The sequence below is a fragment of the Opisthocomus hoazin genome, chromosome 5 (genome assembly GCF_030867145.1).
Source record: "Opisthocomus hoazin isolate bOpiHoa1 chromosome 5, bOpiHoa1.hap1, whole genome shotgun sequence".
NCBI lineage: Eukaryota > Metazoa > Chordata > Aves > Opisthocomiformes > Opisthocomidae > Opisthocomus > Opisthocomus hoazin.
Window position 1 is genome coordinate 23253477 of NC_134418.1, and position 26828 is coordinate 23280304.

Here is a 26828-nt window from a genome sequence, read left to right on the forward strand (position 1 = left end):
TAGGTGTAAATTTCTTCATAGAAATAAGTTTTAAACTGAAAGAAAACAGAAACCTGAAGAGAAATAACCTTTCTGAAATTGAAAAACTTCAGAACTACCATATCTATTTTTTCTCTTCAATTTGTGCTCCGAGAGAGGATAGTATCTAAGTAACTGCAGCTGAGTGAAGTGTATTTTTATTTGTGAGTGATGTCATGATGATGTTGCCAGTATGACTGATTTGGGTTAGACTGCACTGGCAACTCAGCCTAGTGTGTGTGTATATTAAATGTATGGGTGTTTGTAGGTCCTTCTTCATTCATGGAAAAGAAAGCACCGAAACCCATCTAGTGTTTTTTGATGGGTTTTGCTAATTGTATCAGAAAATAAGCTCAAAAGATCCCATTCAGCATTTGAAAATGACACATTTTGATTTCTTTTAAATTACTTTCCTAAGAGTTTTTAAGTCATAATATTCAAGCTCTTGAAAATGAGAGATCCTTATCTTATTTAGGGAGTAAATTCACAATTCAGCTATAATAAGGGCAAGGACAGAGAAACTACAGTTTTCCAGATGAAGCAGTTAGAAGAAAACATTCAGACTAGAACGTTCCTAAAGTCAAGAAGAAATAGCTGCCAGGAAGGGATCATCAGCGTACCCGTATACTTGAAACACTATAAACCTTGGCTACAAAACTAAGTGAGCATCTCTAATTAGAGATAAATAAAATCAGTAAATAAAAATACAATAAAACTATATTAAATCTCCAAAGTTCTTAGAGATACTAGGTATAGGTTCCAAAACTCAGTGTATGTATTTTCTACTTGATTTGGGGAAGATAAACAACTAGTGTTATAAAGCCTGATTTATTTTTTGTTCATACAATCAAAAGGTTAAGAAGTCAATTGCAAAGAGGAGCTCTTACTAGGACATACTGTCCAAATCCTTTTCATTCTGACTTCAGAAGAAAAACAGCGTTCTACAATAAGGAGTGAAAGCTAAGCACCATCAAAATTAGTGGCATTAACTACGTTTCTGATTTTTAATGGGTCTATAGACTTTTGATGCTATTTAAGTCATAATGGGAAATGCATCCTTTGTCTGCTTTGTGCTATATGTGGTTTTCAGATATCATGAACAAGATAATAAGCTCCTAGATCTATCGCCATTCCATTTTGAGTTATGTGGGTAATTATAGTTTACTGAATTACTTCAATGGAAAAAAAGTGATGAGTACTCAACTTTTAACACCAATTCAGTATTATATAAACTCAGTGCACACTTGTATATGTTCAAAGATACATAAGCTGTTCAAGCTGTGATTCTATTATATGCTTTATTCCCATTTTCTAAGGATGAGATTATAAGAAGAAATATGTCAATTTACTGTTCCCTGTGGAAAATATTTTTTTTTTCCTTAAGGGGTAAGAAAAAAAATTTTTCTCTCTCAAAATCTGAAATACACGTATATGAAATCAGATCAGATAGAAGACGACAAACACTAATTAAAAAAAAAATCTTGCTAAACCAAATCATCTTATGTATACAATACACAAAACCTCATATTTTACCTTATGTTTGAGTTAAATTAGAAATGAGAAAGTTCTGTTAGCATGTTGCTTATCAGCGCCTATTTGTGAAGGGCTGTAATTTGTCTTGAGTATTTTACGAATGGGAATATTTGCATACATACACTTAATGTTAAAAAAACAGGATTCTTACTACTTCCAGCAACCCTGAGCATTATTATCAGTTGAATAAAGTCCCATACTTGTCTATCTCTTGCACACACATGAAAGCACTCACGTCCTTCTTCCATAATCACAATTATACAGTCTGAAATATGAAACTGTCAGAAATATTGGTGTGTATATGAGCTAGGTCCAAACTTCTCGAAAAAGAAGGAAGAGAGAATACAGCAGTAGTTAATTTCATAAGTAACTTTTTGATCTAACTAGTATTATATTCTCAACCAGCAACAATCAGGTCTCTGATGTGACTTTTCTTTGACAGCTTGTGTTGATTTTTGGTCATTGTTTTCTTTCCACTTTTAGTTTATTTCATGATTAGGTAACCATTATCCAATAACAGGGTCCCTAAACAAAATAGGGTGAAGAATTAATGTAATAACAGTACTGGGGATATTTTAGTTAACTAGCTTCACAATCCTTAAAGATATATCCCAAGAAAGAATGTTAACATCTTACAATGTTATAAAACTCTTGAGAGTTTATTATCCCAGTTATATTTTGCTGTTTATCTTTTTTAGCAATCTAGACCAGTTTCCCAAATTTACTACACAGAATCAATAAGTTAAGATAGTAGCAATACTTTCCAGCTAAGAAGTGTCTGGCTATTACAGTATTCAGGTACTGATTTTCTGTGTAACATTAACTAAGATAAAATCATTTAAATTTGATATTATTGACGTAGCAGACCTAGATTTGCTCTATTTTCTGCATCATTTCTTTCATTCTCATATTAGTCTTAGTAGAAGATTCAAGTACTTGATTTCAGCATTTAAAATGACAAGAAACAAAATTTGGAGTAAAACTTTTTCTGTAAGAATAGTGAAAAGCTGAAACAAAGTTTCTGCCCAAGATACCAAACCTCTGATTAGAAGTTTTCAAGAATGTAACTCAAATATCATGACCTTGCATCAGTGAAATGATTAATTAGCAGGTCTGTTGAGAGCTGCTTCAGCCTGCTCTATTTATGTATTACTATACGTACCCTACATGTATTTTTACCATAGATCACACTGTGATTTTTATTTCTATTTTTTTTACGCGGTTGGCACTACAAAGGTTTTGTGCTAGTATGTCTTCAGACAGTCACACAGTCATCTTCAAGGAGCAGCAGAGGCAAGGCTTCTCCCTAAGGGAAAGATTACTTGGAAGCAAGGGTGATGCCAGGAAAGGCTGCGCCCTTACCAATGAGGCACAGACTCACAGGGTCTGACCAGGGTGGTCAGAGCCAGGTGCTGTCAGCAGGGTCCCTCAACAGACATGGGCAAGGCAAAGTGAGAAATCAGGCCTGGGATCCATCCAGGGGACCTGGACAGTCAGGAGCAGCAGGAGGCAGGACTGGAAACAAAGCTACTGTGGAGACTTGAGGTCCATCTAGGGAGCAGGACTAGAGACAGGACTGAACACAGGTACTCCTATGGTGTCACTGGGATCAGCCATATAGAAGTCCTGGGCCCACAGGCAGGGTGGAGGCTGGGCAGCGACAGTCAGGCCTGGTGACGCTCTCAGGACCCAGAAAGGTGGTTGCTATGAGCTTTTCCTTTAGAAAGTTGCAGTGATTTCCCAAATTCAGTTTTGCAGAGGGGGAAGTATAATGACTTCTATTTTATTTACAATTTCTCATGTAACCTTTTCAATCTGAGTAACACTGTCATGTATTTTTTTTGTATCTTTGTATGTGCGTACATATACCCTCCTTCTTTCAGTCATTTCCTAAATATCTGTTTAGGTCACCATCAAAACAAAGACACTAGTGTAAGTGGGATGATCTAGGACTCCCACAGCATAGTACCTGATCTGATCTTCAGAGTAGCAGAGAGTATTTACAGTTTATGGTATTCTACTCTCACTGTAGTGAAGCAGTTAATCTCTGTATCCCTATTTTTTCACAATTCACTTTGTTAGGAAGCTGCATTATATTAAGCTTTATTATATTATTTTGTATTATATTAAATTTAGCTATATTATATTAATTATACTACATTATATGTGCCATCACATAGCCTTATTTTGTCAGTCTGTGTGATTTAATCATATGCATTAATCTGTTAACAAAATATGATTCAATGTGCATAAGAAAACACAAAACAGGACTGGAATTTGTGGGCATTTATGTAGACTGAATTCTGATTCCAAAAGTTTTGCATAATCTTTTAAACTTTTTTGTATCAAATGGAATCACACTTGAGTTCACAAGTACTTTAAAGTATAATGGTGCAACTGGATATATATGTTCGTATATATCAGGGAAATAGTTTGCTGTAATGGGAATACTTAGGGAGATTAAAAAATCGAACCAGTTATAAACTCTTTTTAAAAAAAAAAAAAGAAAACCCTAACCAACTTCATAGCTTAGCATATTTCTTGCTAAAAGTTAGTTCTTACACAAGATTAACACAGAAAGCTGTTAGTTTTCACTGTTTATATGCTAAATCATCTGTGAGTATAAAATGCCATGGAGTTACTATAGTACAGTTAGTGCAGACAGTGGTTGTTCTTTATGGCCTTACATGGGTTGAAGGGATCAGGTCTGAAAGCTCCCTGTGAGATGCTGGACCAGAAGTAACCTTGTCTTCTTTTTATCTCGTCTTCTTTTTATCTCATCATCCCTATTCGTGCTTGACATTTTTATATTATTTGCTCTCTTCACATGATTTTGCAGCTCTTCTGCTCCCAGTATCTTTTTTTTCTTTTTCATTCATGCTTCTCATATATTTTGCAGGATGTACAGCATTTCTGCAGTTCCTTGTGCTTATCTTTCCTTGCCTAACAAATTTTTTTTTTAACTAGTAACATTTCTGTTCCTAATATTGTTGCAGTTTTTAGAACTGACACCCAGGGAATCTTCAGAGGTTCCAACAGTCATACTTCATACCCAAGGACAAAGTTACAGAGCTTATTTTTTGCTGTTCTTCTTTCGGCTGCAGCCGGCAAGAAAAGCGTCACGCGGCCGCCCCTCCCCCCGCCAGGGTGCGGAGGAGAATGGAAATAAACAGTCAGAAAACTGGTGGGTCGAGATAAGGGCAGTTTAACAGAACAGCAAACTAAGGGAACAGTAACAACAACGATACAGAAAAGGGGGATATACAAAAGAAACCCGCAGAATACCACCGCTCTCTCGGACTGCACCACAGCTGAGCCCTCCCTGCCGCGACCGAGTTCCTCCCGTGCCACCCCCTCACCGGAACCCAGCATGACGGCATATGGTATGGAACACCCAGCTCTGTTTGGCCAAGTTGGAGTTGGGTCAGCCCACTCGGCTGTGCCCCTTCCTGGATTCTGGGGAAAATTAACGCTGTCCTGGCCAAACCCAGGACATTATCCACCCCTTATTCCATACCATCTACGTCATGCCCAGGTCCCCCATTGTCCAGTTGATCACCACCACTTCTTCTGTCTCCAGATATCATTCCCTTAGTCTATGGATCATCACTCTAAAGTGTCCGTTGAGTTCATTCAATCCATGACTTTGGGCTCCATCTGTCGTAATGCTCTTCCGTGGCAGGAGAGGTGATGTGTGGTGATGGGCGGTTACTTGCTGCATCCAGAGCTCACGGCTGATGTATCTGGTGCGGCCCGTGCCCACTGTCTGCAGGTTGGAGATGTCGATCTCGATGAAGTTGCTCAGTGCCAGTTGTTGAAAACCAGGTCCAGTCACATCATTGATGTGCTCTGCTAGGTTTTCATCAAAAAGTCCATCCTTCTTTAATCTGGACAATTCTGACTACGATACTACTGGTACAACACATAACAATTATGACAGTGATAACAGACAGTGACAGGGTTATTTAACGATTAACTTTATACAATTTATTTACTTATAGACTATTCTCACCAAAAATCAAATCGCCATGAGGTACACATCGGACTTCCCCATCCTTCCGCATTACCCACCAGGTACACCCAGGTCCTTGAGCAAAAGCAATCACGTGGACGGGCTTGCCTTTGCCCAAGGCAGGACTAAACAAAACCGTCTTCCCTAACATGTTCTGCATGTGCACTACAGGAACTTTATCCCCTCCTATGAGGAGCTGAGGTTTTGACTGGGCAGGACCAGCCCGGTTAGTGGACCCTCTGGTGTTAACCAATCAGGTGGCCTTTGCTAAATGACTATCCCGATTTCTGAAAGTCCCACCCCCCATTGTTCTCCAAGTGGTTTTTAGCAGCCCATTGTACCGCTCGATCTTTCTAGAGGCTGGTGCATGGCAGGGGATGTGATACACCCACTCAATACCGTGTTCTTTGGCCCAGGTGTCTATGAGGCTGTTACGAAAGTGAGTCCCGTTGTCCGACTCAATTCTTTCGGGAGTGCCATGTCACCACAGGACTTGTTTTTCCAGGCCAAGGATGGTATTCCGGGCGGTGGCATGGGGCACAGGGTAGGTTTCCAGCCATCCGGTGGTGGCCTCCACCATCGTGAGCACATAGCGCTTGCCTTGGCGGGTTTGTGGCAGTGTGATGTAGTCAATCTGCCAAGCCTCTCCATATTTATATATTAGTCATCGTCCTCCAGACCACTGAGGCTTTACCCGCTTGGTTTGTTTGATTGCAGAGCATGTTTCACTTTCATGGATAACATGTGCAATGGTGTCCATGGTCAAGTCCACCCCTCGGTCACGAGCCCATCGGTATGTCGCGTCTCTTCCTTGGTGGTCCGAGGTGTCATGGGCCTACCGAGCTATAAAGAGTTCACCCTTATGTTGCCAGTCCAGATCCACCTAAACCACTTCAGTCTTAGCAGCCTGATCTACCTGGTGATTGTTTTGATGTTCTTCAGTGGCCCGACTCTTAGGGACGTGGGCGTCCACGTGATGGACTTTTACAACCAACTGCTCCACACGGGCAGCAATATCTTGCCACAATGGGGCAGCCCAGATAGGTTTGCCTCTGCGCTGCCAGTTGTTCTTCTTCCATTGCTGCAGCCACCCCCACAAGGCACTGGCCACCATCCAAGAGTCGGTGTAAAGATAGAGCACTGGCCACTTCTCCTGACTGGCAATGTCTAAAGCCAGCTGGATGGCTTTCACCTCTGCAAACTGGCTTGACTCAACTTCTCCCTTGGCAGTTTCTGTGACTTGTCCTGTAGGGCTCCATACAGCAGCCTTCCACCTCCGCTGCTTCCCCACAATGCGACATGACCCATCCGTGAACAGGGCATACTGTTTCTCATCTTGTGGCAGCTGGTTATACAGTGGGACCTCTTCAGCACATGTCACCTCCTCCTCTGGCAATGCTCCAAAATCTTTGCCTTCTGGCCAGTCCATGATTACCTCCAGAATTCCTGGGCGACTGGGGTTTCCCATTCGGGCGCGCTGTGTGATCAGCGCGACCCACTTACTCCACATGGCATCGGTGGCATGATGAGTAGAGGGGACCCTCTCTTTGAACATCCAGGCCAGGACCGGCAATCGTGGAGCTAGGAGGAGCTGTGCTTCAGTGCCGACCACTTCTGAAGCAGCTCAAAAGCCTTCATATGCTGCCAGAATCTCTTTTTCAGTGGGAGTATAGTGGGCCTTGGATCCTTTGTATCCCCAGCTCCAAAACCCCAGGGGTCGACCTCGAGTCTCCCCTGATGCTTTCTGCCAGAGACTCCAGGTTGGGCCATTCTCCACGGCTGCGGTGTAGAGCACGTTTTTAACATCTTGCCCTGACCGGACTGGACCAAGGGCTACGGCATGAACTACCTCCCTTTAATCTGTTCAAATGCCTGTCGTTGCTCAGGGCCCCATTCAAAATCATTCTTCTTCTGGGTCACGTGGTACAGAGGACTTAAAATTTGGCTGTAATTTGGGATGTGCATCCTCCAAAAACCCACAACACCCAAGAATGCCTGTGCTTCCATTTTGCTGGTTGGTGGAGACATAGCTGCTATTTTGTTGATGACATCCATTGGGATTTGACGGCGCCCATCCTGCTATTTTATTCTCAAAAACTGGATCTCTTGCGCAGGTCCCTTGACTCTACTTCGCTTAATGGCGAAACCGGCTTTCAGAAGGATCTGAACTATTTTCTCCCCTTTCTCAAAAACTTCCTCTGCAGTGTCACCCCATACAGTGATGTCATCGATGTACTGCAGATGTTCTGGGGCTTCACCCTTTTCCAGTGCAGTCTGGATTAGTCCATGGCAAATGGTGGGACTGTGTTTCCACCCCTGGGGCAGTCGATTCCAGGTGTACTGGATGCCACTCCAGGTGAAAGCAAACTGTGGCCTGCACTCTGCTGCCAAAGGGATGGAAAAGAATGCATTAGCGATGTCAATTGTCGCATACCACTTGGCTGCCTTTGACTCCAGCTGATATTGAAGTTCTAACATGTGTGGCACAGCAGCACTCAGAGGTGGTGTGACTTCATTCAGGCCACGGTAGTCTATTGTCAGTCTCCACTCTCCAGTAGATATTCTCACTGGCCATATGGGACTACTAAAGGGTGAGCGAGTTTTACTGATCACTCCTTGACTTTCCAGTTGACGGATCAGCTGATGAATGGGGAGAAGGGAGTCTTGGTTTTTACGATACTGTCGCCTGTTTACCTTTGTGGTCGCGATTGGCACCTGTTGTTCTTCAACCCTCAGCAACCCCACAACAGAAGGATCCTCCGAGAGACCAGGCAACATGGACAACTGTTTAATTTCTTCTGTCTCCACAGCAGCTATGCCAAAAGCCCACCGATATCCCTTTGGGTCCTTAAAATACCCTCTCCTAAGACAGTCTATCCCAAGGATGCAGGGAGCCTCAGGGCCAGTTACAATGGGGTGCTTCTGCCACTCCTGCCCAGTGAGGCTCACTTCAGCCTCCACTACACTCAGCTCTTGGGACCCCCCTGTCAATCCTGAAATGCAAATGGACTCTGACCCTTTGAAATATGGTGGCATTAAAGTACACTGTGCACCAGTGTCCACTAGAGCTTTATACTCTTGTGGATCTGACGTGCCAGGCCACCGAATCCACACCGTCCAATAAACACGGTTGTCCCTTTCCTCCACCTGGCTGGAGGCAGGGCCCCTCTAACCTCGTCAGAGAATTTGCTGCTCACCTGCTGTAAAAATGACTTGGAGGTCCCCTCCAGAGTATTGGAATTAAGGTCAAACTGTCTACTTGGTCTGGAGAGCTGGCTGCTGGAAACTGGAGCAGCATTTTTCCTAACAGAATCCCCTTTTGTGATTGTTTTACCTCGCAACTCACACTCTCGTGCTTTTAGACTTGAGGTGGGTTTTCCATCCCACTTCCTCGTTTCCTCTCCGTGGTCACGCAGGTAAAACCACAGGGTGCCCCGTGGTGTGTAGCCTCTGTATTCCCTCTCCTGAGCAGGGAAACGCTTGCCCCTAATAGCTGAGACACTGGCCCGTACAGGTGGGGAGTAGGACCTACTCTCTTTCATTTGTCGGACTTCCCGAGCCAGTTTCTCCACAGCTGAGACAAGGGAGGAAGAGAGACTTTCCTCATATTGCCGGAGACTGACAGCCACCTCATCCACTGTTGGTGCATCTTTACCCTTCCAGTTTACAACAACCAGTGAGTTGGCATATGAGGAGGGTGCGCTCCACACAAACTTCCTCCACATGGACTGTGAGCACTGGAGTTCATCTGGGTCTGTGGGTACTTGCTCATCGTCTGTGTCACAGTAAACCAGCTCCCGCACAGCTAATTCCCTCAAGTACTGAATACCCCTTTCCATATTGGTCCACTTGCCAGGATAGCATACAAAATCGTCACTGAAGGGGTACCTCTCCCTGACGCCTGAGAGAAGTCTCCTCCAGAGGCTGAAGATTTGTTCCTTTTTCCCAATGGCCTTGTCAATGCCCCCAACCCTGGCCAGGGATCCCAGCTGCTTGGCTTTCTTGCCCTCTAATTCCAAGATGCTAGCCCCATTATCCCAGCACCTAAGCAGCCAGGTGACAATGTGCTCGCCTGGGTGGCGGCTGAAATCTTTCCACATGTCTGGCATCTGACCCAGGGACAGGGACCGGGTGATGATCTCTGTCTTTATCTCCCGCGATGACCCTGGCTCATCCTCATCCCTCCCGGAGCGATCTGCTCTCTTTGCGTCTTTCTTTAGTTTTATGGGGGCGACTGCTACCGGCATAGGTTGGTCATTGGGCTCAGCCGCGATGCCTGCGGCTGGAGCTGTAGCTGGAGCTGCTGCTATGCCCGCCGGGGAAACCAAGGCAGACCCTGCAGCTGTGGCAGCGGCGGTGCCAGTCGGGGGGGCTGTGACTGCCTGCTAAGCTGGAGGGGCTGCAGGGCCGGCTGGGGGGGCAGCGCCAGCCGCAGTGCCTGCTGCTTCATTTCCCCCCCTTTCCCCTTTAGGGCACTGAACAGTGTTGAACAGGGCTCGGTAGGCGTGGGCCACACCCCAGCACTTTGCGGTGATTTGTGTCTCTCTGGAGTTCCCAGGGTGGCAGCACACTTTTTGCAGATACTTTACTAGTTTGTCTGGATCCTGTACTTGTTCAGGGGTGAGTTTAAAAAACACTGGAGGTGCCCACTGCCCTAGGTACTTGCCCATGCTGTCCCACACACCCAGCCACTCACAGCTATCCAGCCCCAGGGCAGGTCTCTGCATGGTGTTCTTAACGACTTGCTTAACCCTAAACAAGACCCAATACCCATTCAGGAGGCAGAACAAAAGGAGAGTGCTGCCCTGAGCATCCCACGGGTACTCGAAATTCTCAAAAGCCCTTAGGACCAGCCTGAGGGAAAGAGTGGGGGCGAAAGAGTGGGGGAAGGTATCCCCTCCGTTTTTCCCCACAGACTGGGTTTGATTATTCACAAATTCTAAGACATAGGACCCGAGGTACGGAAATGACCGCAGTGACGTATGCAAATACAATCCTAATTTCATGCACAGTGATGTTATCATGTCATAAGTCGATAACGTACAGTAGAGGAAAATCATCATCCTGATCTTTTTCCCAGCCATGATGAACAGCATGGCAATGAACACATAGTGCAAGTACGGATTTGCATAGCAGAGCCACTTGATCAAAGTCAGAAACATTTTTTTTTTTTTTTTACCGGCGACTACTTAATACAGAAAAATGCAGATAACAAAATTTAAGAAAATCTAAGAAAGCAGTTTTAACACCCGCTGCTCAGCCCTGCCGTTATACCCGCCCCACGGTGGGCGCCAAATTAATCTTTTGGTTTCGACTGCCGCCGGCAACGAAAGCGCCACGCGGCCGCCCTTCCCCCAGCCAGCGTGCAGAGGAGAATGAAAAGAAACAGGCAGAAACAGGTGGGTCGGGATAAGGGTAGTTTAACAGAACAGCAAACAGAGGGAAACAGGAACAACAACGATACAGATAAGGAGAAAACACGACAAAAACAGACCTGCTCTCTCTCGGACTGCACCGGCACCGCACGCTCCCGAGCCGCGAGTGAGTTCCCGCCACGCCGCCCCCCCCACCGGATCCCAGCGTGACGTCACATGGTATGGAATACCGGGCTCTGTTTGGCCAGGTGGGGTCAGCCCCCAACCCCCGGCTGTGCCCCTTCCTGCAGTCCGGTGAAAATTAACCCTGTCCTGGCCAAACCCAGGACACTGGCTCTGTTTGGCCAGGTTGGGGTTGGGTCAGCCCACCCGGCTGTGCCCCTTCCTGGATTCTGGTGAAAATTATCCCTGTCCTGGCCAAACCCAGGACATTTGCATAGTTATTAACCCAAAAAAGGGATCATTGCGTGACCGTGATATATTTTAATAGATACATAATAATATTTATGTGCATATATATAGCTCTCTGTCGTATACACACACACACACATATAAATAATTCATTGAAATTTACGAGATCAAATAAGGATGTTGAAATTTTTAAATATTGAAATCTATGCAGATATTGAATATCTCAGAGAATCTTATTTAGTGAAGACGTTAATATATATGCAGTATTATTTACATGTTTCAAAACTTATTTACAGTATATATTCCCAATTACTTTAACATTATCCACTGACGCTATTATTTCACAATAAAATAGCAAATATATCAGAAAATTATTTAGCAAATTATTTTTACAATTAACAATACAAATAAAATTAAACCCTTTATTAACACCTGATAGTAAATCTCTGAGACATTGGGAGAAAATGTGTATTAAAAAGAGTACAGACTTAAAAAATCCTGATTAGTGAGATTTTCCTACATAGTATATGCATTTAGGCACCTGAATATATATATTCCTTGAAACTGAGAATTTAGTCGTTGAAGCTTAATTCCACTTTTTCTGTTTAGGTTGATGTATCACTTTAAACACTTCAACAAACTGCATAATGAAGGATTTGGTCTTAGTAATGGATATCATGATCCTAAAAACAAATGTGGTAAATCAGTTTAGAGCAGTGATATAGAGATTGTTGATTTTTTTTATGGAATACACACAGAGTCTAACCTGTTTAAGGCTCTCTGTATCTGGCTGAGGTGCAGTATGCATGGCCCAGTACTATGACACCTGCTGTGACTTTGCATTATGTTTCAAAATCGGTTTTTCTAGAGAAGCAAATACTTTGTATTATAGTAATTGATTGCAAGCATCAGTACAGCAGCTGCTTCTGTGCACTCAGGAATATCTTGATTTCAGGACTGTTGTATTTTTAACATCTTTATGCTTTTTTTATAACAGCTCCCATTATTCTTTAGTAGTATTGTTTCAGAAGCTTCTGATAACAGTAAGGGAGGAGCTATAAAAGCGAAAAGGAGGAACCATTTCTTTTTACTGTATGTGTCCTATTCAAGTTGTTAAGTTTAACATCTACTTTGCTGTATAAATATAGATACCTCCCATTAGCTAAACTCCATTGGATGGGTAGAAGTTGCTTTGCGACAGAAAACTGCTTCTGGGATTTTCATTATGAACAACAAAAAATGTGATACATAACTAAAATCTAAAAGATATATATATTAAGTAAGAATGTACATCTTCAGTCCTAGCACTTAGCGAGCACTCAGGAGCCAAGAAAAAAAGGTCAGCACTTCTCTGAACTGCCTAAGCACTGATTACTCTCAGTTCCTTTCACATTATCCTAGAAACCTTGAATGTGTATTCATTGTCCTCAGGGGCTTAAAACAAGTGTGAGCATAGACATATTGCATCACCTTACTGAATTCAAAAATTTCTTATGTTACAATATGGGATTTTCTGAAATGTTTTATGAAGTCATTGCAGTATTATCTAATCACATCTTGATTATTAAAACATACATTCTCATAAGGAGAAAATATTTTTAATCTTCGTTTCACACCTTTTACTGCTTAAATTCTTTAAACATTTTTAGCATCTTTAATTGTCTAAGAGCTTTTTAAAAGCCTTCCTGAGACTGAAATTTACCAAATGTATATGAAGTCAGTTTTGAAACAGTCAATTTTATTTACTTGATGCCTCATGTAATAGGCCTATAAAATGTGTAAGCAGAATTAACCATTAGAGAAAAATAAAACCAAAAATACTCAACTAGTCATGATGAGCAGTGTTTAAATTCTCAATTTATTGACTTAGACATACAATGTAATCCCATCATCTCTGGAATTAAAGCCCTTTACTCACAGCGGTAACACTTTCTGTTTGGTGATTTCACATAAATAAAAGAACAGATACACCTTTGAGTAGGGAGGAAATAGGAGGATACAGGACTTATTTTTTTAAAGGAAGCATAGAACACTATTGTTTTCTTTATGAGAAGTTCTGTCTGATAAGGGATATCAGAAAAGGAAAAGGTGTGTTTCCTAGGAAAGCGAGATTATTGCATTCACAGTGATTCTTACAGTTTATGCTCTCACATCACATGGAACGGCTGTAGCTAGAGGGTTGTGCAGCCTCACATCGTCTTCCTTTATTCAAACCCCACTGGGAAATTTCTGGAATCTAATCGGATTTGGGCATTTACTACATGTCAAGCTGAGTAGCCTAGGGCAGGACTGAAGCTCTTTTAGGCAAATTCAAAACAGAAGCTTAAGGTACTATGAAAATTTGATACAGAAAGTTCAGCTTTCCGCATTACCTAAGGGTATGAAGGATATCCAGACGTCCCCTGGGGAGGGAATTTTTAAAGACTGATGTTTTGAGTGGAGGCACAGTTTTCCAGATTTCCATTGAAAATTTCCACTGTCCTACCTTGATAATTTCTGCAGCATGTTCTGAGCATGAAGCACAGGACATCTAAATTCTTTTGTCCCTTAATAGTTTGGTCATTCAAGAAAGGCAAGAAGAAAGATATGCATGAGACTACTTTCCATTGTCCCTCATCTTGAAACTAGGCAAAACTTTAATACATGCAAGGAGGAGAAAAAATTACCTTCTCACTAATAACATAAAGAAGAAAATAAATCTTGTTTGTGAAGCTATGGAGAAAGTGTCCTGCAGGGTGACAGAAAATACAAAAGCATAGAGGGTAGGGTTTAAAAAGATTCATACCTTTCTGCCCAGATTATGGGTTTGCTTGATATAAGCAAATTTTTGGTAAGAAGCTGCATAGCTCCTCGAGTATGGCCAGAAGTCCATGGTCCATAATTTGAGACTGTCAGATCGTCTGAGGAACCCTTGGAGAAACTTGAGTAAGCTTTAGAAAAGAATATTCTGCATTCCTAACCAGCCAGGGAGAGCTGAGGGTCTGCCACGTGGCTTCTCCCTGTTGTGAAGTGCACTGACAAAAATGGGCAGTCTTAAAATAGCTTTAAAAGATTTATGTCCCTCAGGAGACCTTGTAACTACAGATCCTGGATTGGTGTTCAGTCAAATTGATATTTTTGTCAGTTTCATGATGGGTAAACAGCTGTGACAGAGAATACTTTTATATACAATTTTTTATTTAAAATATAAAAGGATTTCTAAGAAAAACTGTTATGTAGAGACATAATTGTCATAGAATCATAGAAACATGGAATCATAGAATCATAGAACAGTTTGGGTTGGAAGGGACCTTTAAAGGGTGTCTAGTCCAACTCCCCTGCAGTGAGCAGTGACATCTCTGGCTAGATCAGGTTGCTCAGAGACTCATCCAACCTGGCCTTGAATGGTTCTAGGGATGGGGCATCTACCACCTCTTTGAGCAACGTGTTCCAGCGTTTCACCACCAACATCATGAAATATTTCCTCCTTATATCTAGTCTAAATCTACCCTCTTATAATTTAAAACCATTACCCCTTGTCCTATTGCCCTGCTAAAAAGTTTGTCCCCATCTTGCTTAGAGGCCCCCTTTAAATACTCAAATGCTGCAGTTAAGGTCTTCCCAGAGCCTTCTCTTCTCCCGGCTGAACAACCCCCACTCTCTCAGCCTTTCCTCATAGGAGAGGTGTTCTGTCTGGGTGATAATCTCTGTGGCCCTCCTCTGGTTCCACTCCAACAGGACCATATCTTTCCTGTGCTGAGGGCTCCAGAGCTGGACGTGGGACTCCTGGTGAGGTCTCACCAGAGCAGAGCAGAGGGACAGAATCACCTCCCTCAACCTGCTGGCCATGCTTTTTTTGATGCAGCCCAGGATGAGGTTGGCTTTTTGGACTGTGAACTCACATTGTCATCTCATGTACAGCTTTTCATCCACCAGTACCCCCAAGTCCTTGTCAGCAGCGCTGCTCTCAATGACATCATCCCCCAGCCTGTGTGGACACTGGTGATTGCCCCGAGCCAAGTGCAGGACCCTCACTTGGCCTTGTTGAACCTCAGGAGGTTCACACGGGCCTGCTTCTTAAGCTTGTCCAGGTCCCTTTTGATGGCATCCTGTCCCTCAGGCGTGTCAGCCACACCACACCAGCTGACAGGTCCGTAGTTCGCAGGGTCCTCCTTTCTACTCTTTTTAAAAATGGGTGCAATTTTTCCCTTTTTGCTGTCACCAGGGACTAAGAGAGAAAATCACAGAATTTCAGCAGTAATTAATCGTTGATTAACTTAGTATTTACAAAGTGATAAAAAAAAATTCACTACTGCAGTCACAATAATAGGATATTGTGATTCAAATCAATTCACACACACGCACACACACGGACAATATGCATGGATAAAGGTACCTGTTAAAATTCCCCTCGAGTTCAGGGAAATACTCACTTCAAAAGATTTTCCTCGATGGGTGAAGGTTGATCCTCAAGGAATGAGGGGCCCCTGTAGTTCAGCCCAGGTCCTGCCAGTGACAGTAACCTCGAACTGCAGAGTTGAAAGTGCTCTGAGAGATGTCCCACTGAGAGGGAGATACTGGGCGCAGCCCACTGAGGTCCAGAAGATCTTAAAGGGCCTTTCTTGATACTGCTGTTTACAGGGTGTCAAGATGATTGAGTTTAGACATCAGTAAATTTCCATCTTGGCCACAATTCATATTGGTAATTCCTGGAATTCTCAAGATTCCAGTAACTCTGGTACCGATCTACTTGGGTTACACTCCACGTGGGATATGTTCAAAGGCTGTCAGGGGCTGACTGATTATTCCCACTTTCGTTCCCCACCTTGGTCAGGCAACCAAAGTTACTGGTACAGTCAGTTCCTGGTGCGATCAAGGGACGCTTAACTGCCAAACTCATTGCACAAAGGCTAAGATTTGACAGGAATTCCTGGGATCATAAAGTAGTTCAGGAAGGGGGGGAGGAGGGAGGGGGGAGGGGAGTGGTGAGCTGTACCACCACAGACTCTGGGATGAATCTTGTTAGGTCCCACAGACTTATGCATGTTCAGATTCCTCAGGTGGTCATGAATCTGATCTTCTCTTATAGTGGGAGGGACTTTGCTCCCTCAATCCCCATCTTATGGTTCAGGCATTTGAGAGGTGTGGGAAGAGAAGTTGCCAGTGGAGACTGAGGCAAAAATGTTGTTTACCTCAGCCTTCTTCCCATCCATTGTTACCAGGCTGCCAGTCTTGCTCATCAGCAGGAGATATGCTTTCTTTGACCTTCCTTTTCTGGCTGACATACCTGTAGAAGTCCTTCTTGTTATTCTTTGCATCCGTTGTGATGTTCAGCTCCAGCTGTGCCTTGGCTTTCCTGACCCCATCCCTGCACAACTGGGCAGAGTCCCGATACTTTTCCCAGGATACCTGTCCTTGCTTCCACTGCCTGTGCATTTCCTTCTTGTCCTTTAGTTTGACCAGCAGGTCTTGACTCAGGCATGCAGGTCTCTTGCCTTCTTTTCCTGAATTCTTACACGTGGAGGTTGAGAGCTCTTGAGCCCTAGGGAAAGTGTCTTGAAATATCTGCCAGGTCTGTTCTGCTTCCTTGTCTCTGAGGGCAGTTTCCTAGGGGGTCCTTTTGGCTAACTCCTTGAAGAGATAGAATTTTGCTTTCTTAAAATTCAGTGTCCTGAATTTACTGTTCACCTGTCCCATATCTCTCAGGATTGTGAAATAAACCAGTGTATGATCACCACAGCCCAGGCTGCCTCCAGTTGTGACATCACTGATTAACTAACTTCTGTTGATGACCATCAGGCCCAGTATCGCATCCCCTCTGGTAGGGCTGTCTGTTACCCGGCTTAAGAAGTTATCTTCCATGCATTCCAGGAGTCTCCTGGATTGCCCAGAGCTCAGCGTGCTACTTTTCCAGCAGATGTTGGGGTGGTTGAAGTAACCTAGTGGGACAAGAGACTGCGAGCACAGTGCCTCCTGTAGCTGGAGTAAGAAGGCTTCGTCAGCAGGCTCCCCTTGATCAGGTGGCCTGTAGTAGACACCCATGACCAGGTTCTCTTTGTTGCCTCGGTCTCTGATTCTTACCCATAACCTTTCTACCTGCTCATGGTGATTCTTCAGTCACAACTTTTCACAGTCCATCCATTTCTTGATATAGAAGGCAATGTCTTTGCCCCTTCTACCTTGCCTGTTCCTTCTGAACAGCCTGTAGCCATCGATAGCCGTGCTCCACGTCCCACCAAGTTTTAGTAATGGCAACAAGGTCATAGCTTTCTAGAAGCACAGTGGCTTCCATCTCCTCCTGTCTGTTGCCCATGCTGCTCGCATTGGTATAGAGGAACTTCAGCTGGGCTGTTGGCTGTGTCACATTCTTAGAGGAACACCGCTTAATTCCTTTGAGGTATTTCACTGGTGTTCCCCTGTTGGCCTCAATTACCTCAGGTGCCCCTGCCTCATCTCTGTAAGACTTCAAGTGTGCTACACTGTAGCCAGCAGCTCTCAGAGTAACAGGCTGAGGGCCCTCGCTAGTGCGCTGTCCCTCTAACCTTGGCATGTCATCCCACGGCTTGACATGGGCAAGCCTGATATTATGCCCCTTCAAGTCTACTTTAAAGCTCTGTCAATGAGCCCCACTAGCTTGTGAGCACAGACCCTTTTTCCTCTTTGGTAAAGGTGAATCCCATCTGACACCAGCAAACCTGGTGCTTTGTTGGCCATCCCATTATCAAAAAAACCAAAACTGCGGTGGTGACACCAGCCATGGAGCCATGTATTAATAGGCTGATATGATCTGTTTCTTCTGGTGTCACTGCTCACAACTGGAAGGAGAGAGGAAAAAATGACCTGTGCTCCAGATTCCCTTGCCAGCTGTCCCGAGGCCCTGAAGTGTCTTTCAATTGTCCTTGGACTATTGCATTGTGGCCTTATCACCACCAATGTGGAAGAACCGTGATGGGTAATAGTCCAAGGGCCCTACTAGGCTAGGAAGTTTCCTGGTGATGTCCTTAATCTAAGCCCCAGAAAGGCAGCAGACTTCCCTAAGAGGACGGTCTTTCCAGCATATTGGACCCCCTGTTCCCCTCAGAAGGGAGTCATCTGCAACTATAATCTGTAGTTTCTTCCTCGTGGAGGTGGTCCTGATAGAGAGGGTAGGCCTTTCTGACCTTGGCAACACCACCGGTGTAGATGGACCATCATCCATATCTTCCATTGACTGGCCTTCCACATCTCATACCTGTTGTACAGAGGTATCTGGGAAGGTAAGATGGGCAAAGAGGGGGTTTGCCTGCCACCCTGAGCATAGACTTCCTTCCGTTCACTCTTTTCCTTTAAGCTACTGCCTTCAGCCTGGTGGGGGGACGATATAGGTTCCCCTTGATCTTGGGTTGTTTCTTTTGGTAGTTCCTGTCTCGGGGGGGCAGAACATAGTTCCACTAGCCTATCTTTCTTAGACTCCCTGGTGCTCCTTAACCTTTCTACTTCCTGTAGAGCCCCAGATCGAAATGAACAGTTTTCTCAAACATCTGTCTCGAGAGACAGAGACACTCGAATTAAGCAAACTCTTAAATCAGGCATTGTGCTTTGGGAACTTCCTCATTTTTGTGAGGGACTGGGGCAGACGAAGAATCCTGCAGAGGCAAGATGCTGGCCTGCGAAGCCCACCTCTCTTCCTCTGAGATGTCACGTAGGCAGGGGGGACTGTGAGACCACCAAGTCCTCCCCCTACTCCCACTGACTAATCGCAACAGTACACCAGGAGGAACGAGTTGTTGAAGACAATCTCTGAATTGTTGTTGAACAGCAGCAGGTGTTCCAGGATAATGAACATCTAATGGTTACAACTTGCTTGACCAAGGATATACATCTGCTGTGAGCCTGTGAAACAAGAAGCTGGCAAGAGTAACAAGGACTCGGCAGGAGTAACAAGGACTCTGGTGTCCTCAGATGACATACGATTCTAAAAAGACAAAATGATTAGGGGTCTTCCTCCCCAAACTACCACCAGAGACCCTCTAGGATCCCTGTGCAGGCACAGATGACTTTTCTGGCTCATCAGAATCCCTGTGCAAGTGCAGACATCTCTACTTGCACAGCATAATGAATATGCATTAGACAGGTGGACTAACTGTAGAAGTCAGGTGGACCTTTTGTAAGTTTTGTGTATAAATATGCAGTGTGATTGTAAGCTGTGGAGTCCTGGCTGGACGAGAGGGGACATAGTTTGGTGCGTTGAGCAACCCAGGTTCTGATCCAGAAGTGAGCCTTGGGAGCGGCTGACACGGAACCCTGCTGGGAAGGCAGAGCGACGAGCTCGGGACACTGGAGCAGGGGGAACGTCACCGTTTCCTGCCACACTGTCACTTCCTTCCTGCCACGTTGCTGTTTCCTGCCACAGTACTGTTTTCACTTCGAGATGTAGCTCTGCACCAATCACAACGAGTTGCAGTAGTTTTGCCTATATATGTGTTGGGGTTTTAACCATTCAGATGCTGTAATAGTTTTGCTATATAAACCTTGTTTTGCTGACTAATACAGCTGTACGATCATATTCATATTGGGGTCACATCGTTACAACGGGTCCGTTACCCACGCCTACAGTAAGCAAGTGTGCACCCACCACTGGAAGACCCTGACCACCAGCAAAGACTATCGCTGAATGCGAGGGTGGTGATATCTTTTCTCTTATCTCTCCTTTTATTTTCCTTTCTTCCGCTGTCTCTGAATTTCTACAGGCACAAGGGAAATGTTGTAAGTTTGTCAATCCACTGTAGTTTACAGTTTTGTAAAATCAGACATTATGTTGTTGTAAGTTTTGCCAAGTCAATATCCGTTCTAACTCCACCGTGCTGAGTAATGGTATGAAGTTGCAAAGTTACCATCTTTTGTAATCTCACTGAATTTCAAGTAAAACTTTGTGTTTTTTTTTAATCAAGCCTCTTCAGTCATTGTCATAACTGTTAGATACTGTGAAGAGAATCAAAAAAGATTAGTTCTCCCTTCACCCACTGAGTGACACAGGACACTTACTCTTGTCTCATTTAAAAAAGTCACATAATAAATACACATAATAACACATAATAAATAACATGCAATAATAAACACACAGAAAGTCACATATTGAAATGTCACATTGAAATGTATATGCATATCTAAACTGCATAGATGTGTACTTCGCAGCTGAAATTTGGAAACCTATTTTGATCAGCTCTCCTCTGAAGGTTATGATGTACTTGCATTTTGGGAAAGAATCTCAGCTATGACTTTTAACAAGTCGTTTATTTTTCTTCTTAATTTACAATAGGGACAAACTAGATTCTGGTTTTCCTTTGTTCTCAGTTTATGTTGTACAAGCTATGAGCAGGTCTTTTAAGTATCTGCACAGTAGGCCCTATAGTACAACAGGACCTTAGTCTCACCTGGAACATCTAACCATTAGCATGATAAAATACTGATAATAACACATATTCATTCAATGAAGCATTTTCAAAGTATAAGACTTAAAAAACATGAAAAATTACAGAATTATTTGAGGAAGCAGCTAGAGACATGGAAACATTTAAGACTGATATGGCTGCTATGAGCAATATTGTGTTGTGTGTTTCCCATCTCTTGCATCTGTCTTTATTAGTTGTTCAAGACTAAAGTTATAATGAGAATGTTATTTAACTGAAAATTTTTTGTTCGATGTTAATAGAGATCTGCAATTAACAGCCACCTGCTCCTCCATTACAGTTTCAAGAACAGTTGGTAAACTTTGGCTTTTCAGGAACATTCTATGTTGTGGTGGCTTCCAAATAAATTGAATTGACTTTCTATCAAAAGCTGTTGCTGCTTTATGTATTTGAATATTAAGTGATGTGCTTTGTGAAGATTAAGCAAATAAAACACAACAAAAATAATTTTCAATGTTTCTCAATCAATAAGATTTAAAGGCTGTATAAACCATTAAGCCATTGCTATTGTTCATTTCTGTCTATTGAAAATTAGGTGATATAGAGATATGCATGAAAAATAATGCAAGGAAACATGACAAGAGAGGATTTCTTAATTTGTTCAGGGTTTCTTGGAGCCTCTTAATTTATTTGAGAAACTTTTTTATGTTGAAATTGACTGATGTTTTGGGAATCAGTTTTGCAAGACACTTAAAAAATCTTAGTTGTCATAGATTTTTTTAGATGCTAAAGTTATGCAAAATCTGTCAGGGTGTGGAGTCTCCTTCTCTGAAGATATTCAAGACCCGCCTGGACAAGGTCCTCTACAGCCTAGTGTAGGTAACCCTGCTTCGGCAGGAGGGTTGGACTAGATGACTCACAGAGGTCCCTTCCAACCCCTACCATTCTGTGATTCTGTGATTCTGTGATTCCCAATCACTACAAGATCGTGGTGCTTTTTTCACTGGCAAACAGCAGCTAACAGGGAATCATACATTCTCTGAGCTATGTACACAAAAATAATTTTGTTTAGAAAACCTCAATATGCTTTTAAATGATAGTAGACTAGAGGCTTAAGATGATTTAAGCTAAACTACTAACATTTCCTAGGTGGTACTGTTGTGTCTATTTTATCACTGCACAGGTGTCATAAGAGTTTCTAAAGCCTTTAGTACTTTCTTACTGAGATCAATATTGAAGTTCTTTTGACTTCAATAAGATCAGAGTTAGCACTACAGAATCCTTTTGAAAATTCCATTCGGTAGGTCTATGGTCCTCAAAATTTTAATGCAAAAATTTCTGCTAGTGTCATCTGGACTTTCCAGATGCAAAAGAACAATATAAACAAAATCCACAACAGAATTACATGGTATCTTTCAAAGACATAAAAATAATTAACATGATTTCAAGAGACTCATTTTCTACCACCCACTGCACATTTTTATTGGATGTTGGGCCTGATTTTGCTTTGTTGGAAGTCAGTGAGTTTTCCTTTTCTGGCAGTGGAAATAAGAGAGTCATTAGCTAACTACAGTGAGAATCAAGAATGACCAGGAATAGAATGGCTGAATTTTGAAATAAGCATGACATTTTCAAGAACCCGTCTTACCAATAATGGAAATGGCAAGACATTGATTTTTTTTTTTATGCTTCATTTCCTAAACTGAAGAATAAACCTGTGTCATTCTGACAAAGTCTAAGTGCAAAGTAAGAACAAATGAGGGGCTGAACAAAGGGAGAAGGAAAGGGGTAGAAAAGTGGTCAGTCAGGTGTAAAACAGGACCAGTCAGCACATGTCTGAGCCTGTGCCTGATCACTACAGTGTGTCCTATCTTCTTATTAAATTCTTTCTTTTAAAAATTTCTCTGTGTAATCTCACTCTCTGTCCTCTCTGTGCTGCAAGGACTAGGTTCCAGCTACTGGCTAGGACCAGCATGAGTGGATATGAGGCCAGTTACTGGAGCTAGACAAGGGATGCAGGCGTTCCTGGCCTGTGGTGTCAGCTGCTGGAGCCAGTGGGTGTCCCAGTTCCAGCTATTGGAGTATATGGCTGCCAGCCACTGGGGTGGGCACGGTGCATGTCCTGGCTGCCAGCTACTACGAAGGAGCATTGTGAGTGAGGCGAGTGAGAGGCTCAGCGCTGATGGCTGGGGCTAGACTGTCCTGGTCTGTACCTCCTCCAAACCAAGTGTACATGGGGTATGCATGTGTATTTGCTAGCAAACCCCAAGCAGGATCAGCTGGTGACTGGGAGACCCTGGGTCTGGGCAGGGGTATCAGGCAGGGAGACTGCCCACGCTGGTGTTCTGGGAGACCTGAGAGTGTAGAATGCCTTTGAATTGAGTGCTTGATTGTGTTTGCTAGCAAGCACCAACCTGAACCGGATAGTGAGTAGGAGATCTGTGAAGCAGGTAAGGGGGCTCAGGATCTGGGTGGGGGTGTTGGACCAACAAGAGAGACACACCAGTACTTGGGAGATCTGCAAATGTGCGTATGCTTGTGAACCTAGAGAGTATTGTGTGTGTGTATGTATATGTGTGTGTGCCTCCACTAGTGACCTCCTGTCTACCAGCTGAAGAGGAGGAGGGCATCTGGCTATCTGTGCTTGTATTTTGTGCGAGTCCTGTAAGTAGGTTCTGCTGAAGGCAGTGCCTTGTCTGTGGCAACCCATGTGACCGGCTGTGTCAGTGTCCTCTGTGTGTGCCTCTGTGTGTGTGGGGGGGGACACGACGACGACACACATGTGCAGCTTCCCTACTGGTTGAAACTGCAAATGGGGGAAAGCGGCAGCTATGTCCTGCAGCCTGGGCAGAGACCCCAGGTTCCCAGGCACCAGGCTGGGCTCCAGTGGCCAGGATGGCTGGTCCTGGTCTGGAGCTGCTGGAGGTGGCTTCTGCTTCTGACATCCCTTGACAGTAGGCACTGTATTCATTCTTCTTCAAGGTTTTCTGCCCAATTTCTGGTTTGATAGTTCTCTGTCGTACAAAATTCTGCTAAGATTTAATCTTCTTGATCTCCTGCTTTCTCGCTACATGTATGTAAGAAGTGATGAAAACTCATTTTGCTTTTGCATTTGAATCTCTATCTACTGTATATTCCTTCTTTTAATCTTAAAAGCCATTTTGAATGAAAGAACATTTTGCTCCTCTGTCCTGGGTTTGGCCAGGACAGGGTTAATTTTCACCAGAATCCAGGAAGGGGCACAGCCGGGCGGGCTGACCCCACCTGGTCAAACAGAGCCCAGTATTCCATACCATGTGCCGTAGTGCTGGGTTCCGGTGGGGGGGAGCTGGGTGGGGGGAACTCACTCACGACTCGGGAGCTCACAGCGGCGGTTCGGGAAAGCAGCTCTCTGGGTTGTGCAATTTGTTTTGTATATCCCCCTTTTCTGTATCGTTGTTGTTCCTGTTCCCTTTGTTTGCTGCTCTGTTAAACTGCGCTTATCCCATCCCACCAATTTTCTGCCTGTTTCTTTCCATTCTCCTCCGCACCCCAGCAGGGGGAGGGGCGGCCGCGTGGCGCTTTTGTTGCCGGCCACAGCCAAACCATAATATCCTCTAAACCTCAAAGCTGTTACGTGTAAATTTTACAACAACCATGATATGCCTCAGAGATGTGCAGCCCCAAAAACAGGCATTTTGTAAAGAATAAAAGACTATTCACTTACAGTAGTTCTGCATCATAAAAATAAATGCTTAGAAACAGAGAACAGTAACACAAAAAAAGAAGAATTTCCGGGAGGAGCAGTGGAAGAAAAAAAGAACTAGTTTAAAGGACATTTTTGCCGACTTTGCTGTTCTCAACAGAAAGTGGATGCCTTCTACAACAAAAAAGGCTTTGCCCAGTGCAAGCAGGCACGTTGGATTAATCCATATGTCAATGAAAGAATGAACTGATTCAAACTAGACACTTTGAAGTTAAAAGTGCCCTGCTGTCATTGAAATGCCCCCTTTCAGTTTTCAGACTGTATTATATTAGTTCAATGTAACGCTTCCTCATTACCTGCACAAATGATGGCAGTAGGCAAAGTGACTTACTTTTCCCTTTACATAAAAGTTGCAGAAAAAATAAATTAATAACAGGAGAGGTACAGCCTAGTACTATACATGCTGTGCTCTGTGCAGGCTAAGTCAGGCTACATTAATATCAGGATTCTGAAACGCAGTAATATTCTTAGTTTGTAATGTGCATTTGCCAAATGGAGTATAAACTTACTATTCAATTTAACAAAACACTCAAGGAGCTTGCTACAGCATCAGGCTAATTATTATTTAAAATTATTTTGTTGCTCCTTGTTCAGCACTAACATTATACATGATGAATTATTTGATTTTTATGTGATATGCATGGAATTGCATGGGGATTCTAGCACAATTTAGCATTCATTTTTGTTCATAATTTTAACAGAGAGACTTTTAAAAAAATAATGCTACTTCACATAATATTCTTCCATACATGCTGTAAGATGCTATTCGTTCTGCAACTACAAGGGTAGTTTTCATCATCTTGCTGCAAGGAAATATATTCAGGCTGACAAATTTTAACATCTTCCAGTCACTTATGTGCACTAACAACTGCACTCTAGGGTAGCTTTTTTCCTGGCTCACTCTCTTCTACTGGATTTGTTTCAAGTTGAGCAATAAAGTCAGCTAGAATACCAGTTTGAACTCTGGTTATATACATGCTGCCTGTACTTATTCTTGGAATGTTCATTACCTGTTCATTGTAGTTTGTTTTCTTTCTTTCAGTATTTATAATATATACACACAGAGGTCTGTGACTGATCCAACACCCAGTGACATGAAAACAGTCTTTCTCATTACGTCAATGGATTTTGCAGAAGACCCCCGAAAAATATGACTATAATTTTCCCTCTGATACTTTGCTCTTGTCAGTTTGGGAAGTATTATGGGCCTCCATAGAAGAAATCCTGGCAAGGAGGGATGTATTAAAAATAAGACCACTTTTTCTTCTATAGCACAAAATTTCTCAAGTGTTCTATAGAATATTGCTTGGGCTGTCTAAAAGCATGCAGAGATCTATTCAATTTCATTATTGTCAGCAATATTCATAGTGAACTTTGCTCTTTTATCCACATTCAGAAATGAAAGTTTAATTTAGATTAAAAAAAAAGATAATCATCATTATTCTTCTCCTGTAATGCAACACTGATTAACACACCAGTGATAACACTATAACTAAAAGATGCTAATAACAAGTAGTTGTCAAGGCATTAAATATCTGCTTATCTTCTAATGGATTATTACTTTTGTAGCTTGAACAAGTCAATGACCTAAGGATATGTGTGTCACTACATTGTGCCAATAAAATGTTGGTAACAGTTTGAAGGAAACCATAGTTCAAAGACTGCAGAAGAAAAACAGAAAACTGTTAATAAGTTAACAATTGCTAACGAGTGCAAGTGCAAAATAAGAGCAGAGGCTTTAAAAGTGTATGTGCAGGAGGCCCTGGGACTACTAATAACAATTACTAGTGGTCAGTAGCTGGTCATTAAAGTGATACTAAAACTGGCAGGTGACTGAAACTGATCATAGGATTAACAAAGAGAAGAAAGAACCAATTCAACATAGATAAAATTTTACATACACAGTAAAACACATATAGCAGATTCAATCACTGTGTTGCTAATTTGATGAATAAAGAGCAAGTAAGTTGACAGTGTTAGAAAGCGTACAAAAATAGACTCAGCAGACCAGAGTAAAGAGAATTAAACACCTCCCTTCAACACATTATTCATCTTCTGAAGATCTGGGATCAGGGATGCTGATTGTTTGTTACCATCCTTCTGGACCCTTTTTTCCTGAGGCAGTGTCAAGGCCCTGAGGACTCTGCCAACCCTGAGTGTCCCTGTCCAGCCCCCCTGGGACTCCTCCCACCCTACCCAGGGACCAGGACCCCATTTCATCCCTCTTTCAGTAAACTCTTGGCTCTGCACAAAAGGTGTGCTTCCTTAGCCCATGTACATTGCACAATGTTTTTGGTCTGGTGCCCTCACCGTCAGACTTGGCTGCAGCTTGGCTGCTGCACGCCAGATGCTGTGCACAGCCTGAT